The sequence below is a fragment of the Tupaia chinensis genome, unplaced genomic scaffold, assembly GCF_000334495.1.
Source record: "Tupaia chinensis unplaced genomic scaffold, TupChi_1.0 Scaffold000094_1, whole genome shotgun sequence".
NCBI lineage: Eukaryota > Metazoa > Chordata > Mammalia > Scandentia > Tupaiidae > Tupaia > Tupaia belangeri.
In genome coordinates this window covers 2,971,984-2,974,635 of record NW_006159556.1, presented here as the reverse complement: position 1 = coordinate 2,974,635, position 2,652 = coordinate 2,971,984, and positions in this window count along the sequence as shown.

Sequence of the window (2,652 nt, the reverse complement as noted above, 5' to 3'; positions counted from 1 at the left end):
AATACAATTAAAAAAAGAAGAAGAGCAAAAGAGCTGGAATCAGACTGTCTAGGATCCTATACCAATGAGGCCACTTCTCAGCTGTGTGACTTTGGGCAAGTTACTTTATTCCTAATGCCTCGACCATGGGGTTGAGTCTCAATGGCAACATAACAAAATGAAACGCAGAGTCCCTGTTCAAAAAGCCAGAAAGCAGCGCAATGAAAGGTACTACCATATAAATCTCTGTCTTTCACAGTCTCTCCCAATGGTCATGGTATTTTTTTTTTTTAATTACTACTAAATATTGTCCTAGGTAAAGAAAGCTGTCATTTACAACTATTAGTATGGGGCCAGCAGGTGGCGTGGTGGTTAAGGCACTGGGTTCTCACACGGTCTACTACAGTTTAAGTCCCGGACCTGTTGGCTTGCTTTCTCACTTTCCCTGTCTCTCTCTCCCTGTCTCTCTTCAGTATGCACACATGCACTACAGTAAATTAAAAAGAACAATAATAATAATAAATAAAATTAAATAAATACTTAGAAACAAACACACACAAAACCATTAGCACAAATTTTACGTTCATCTTACTTTGAGCAATGCCAGTGACGGGGTTTGGGATCACTGTTATCAAACTCAAATCAAGTTCTCCCGTCCAAGTGCCACAGATCAGACTGTAGGCACAAGGTGTGACGAGGCAAGTACAGCTTCTCTGCCCTGCACAAGGCTCGGAGAGCGGGCAGCTCACTCTGGAAAGGCCGGGCCTTCCCGAACAGCTCCCCACAGCATTTTTAATCCCAGGCACATGATCAGTTCTATTTTTCTGATAGAAATTTTTGCCATAGGGTGCGTGCTTTTGCTAGAGAGACAGAAAGAGAAAGAGGGAAAGTGACGGGGCCAGTAGTTAGCATAATGGCTATGTCGCTGGACTCCCACATAGTCGACTGCGGTCATGCTAGGCACATGTATGTGCATGCCCACCCAAGATCCCGAGAGGAGAATGGAGGAGGAGGGATTGCAGCGCAGCCATACCCCTGGGGGGTAATTTCTCGCTTTTTGTCTCTGTCTCTCTGTCTTTCTGGCGACTACACATGCCTTATAGCAAAAACCTCTCCAGAAAAAAAAAAAAAAGGAGGGAAAGTGAGAAATTACATGTGCCTGAGTGTTTTCTCTTCTTTCTTTCTTCTTTTTTTTTTTTTATTTGAGTGATTTTTGCTATAGGATGTGTGTGTTCACCAAAGAGACACAAAGTGAGAAATTACCCCTAGGGGATATGGCCACGCCACAGTCTCTTCTCCTTCATTCTTCTCTTGGGATTTTGAGCGTGCATACATACACACCTAGTGTGAGTCTCAAGGCACTGGGTCTGGGACTCAAACCATTGTCAGCCAGTGGGAGGCCAGCCACCTAAACCGTCACGTCATCTGCGGGTCTAACATGTGTTATTATCTTTAGAGGTATTAGCTATCTTTAGAAAATTCAAAATGTGGTCAGGTGCCAGCTCTGTGGTCTGGTGGTTGAGGCAGCTGTATCCCACATGGCCAAGTGCATGGTGTGAGTCCTGAGCCTGGCAGCTTGAGAGACATGCTAGGCCTGTATATGTGCCCCAACTCCCAAAGGAAGAAGAAATGGGGAAGAAGGGACTGGTTTTCCTCCTATGGCTCAGTCCTCAAGCCTCTGCGACCCTGGGGTCACACTCCCCTCCCTGGAGTATTCCATTCAGCCACCTCGCTTTAGGCATCACCTCTACACTGAGGCCTCCCAATTTTCTGTCTCCACCCCACTTCTCTCCACAGCTCCAAAATGGTCTCTCCTGTTGCCTGCGCGTACAACAGCACCTCGCCTGCGTCATCACTAATGTGTACTGACCTGCAGCCCCACGCCCGCACCTCCTGGGGCTTCCCATCCTGGCAGAGAGTACCACCATTCACCCAGGGCTCAGACCGACCGTGAGCCATCCCTAATTCCTTTCCTTCTTTCCCTTCCCTCTCTAATTCACGAGCAAACATGTGGACTCTCACTTTCAACACCCATCTTGAGGGACCAGCGGATGGTGTAATGGTTACGTCGCTAGACTCCATGTAGTCCATCGTGGTTCAAGCCCCAGACCTGGTGGCTTAAAACTCATGTCAGGTGTGCGTGCGTGCCTGCCCGCCCAAAATCCTGAGAGAAGAATGGAGAAGAGATTGCAGCGTGACGGTTCCCCCCCTGAGGAGTGGTTTTTCACTTTCTGTCTCTCCAGCAAGTGCACAAACCTATGGCAAAAATCTCTCTAAAAACAAAAGAAACCCTCTGGAATCCTTTCCCACTAGGATATTGCCTCAGTCCAAGCATGGTCCCGGCCTGGACTCCTACAGCAGCCTCTGCTAACTAGCTTTCTGCTGCCACTTTGTTCTATTTTCTACACATCAGCCAGAATAATTCTTTTCTTTTCTTTTAAGATAGGGGTTTTTTTTTGTTGTTGTTGTTTTTTTTTTTTTTTTAAATTTGCTATAGGGCACTCACCAGAGAGACAGAAAGCGAGAAATCACCCCTCAGCTATCTATCTGCTCAAAGGTTGCTTCATCAGGAAGATCTTTCCTGGCATCTTTTCGAAAATACTAGCTTCTGGGAACCAGCAGCTAGTGTAATAGCTATGTCGCTGGACTCCCACGTAGTCAACCGCGGTTCAC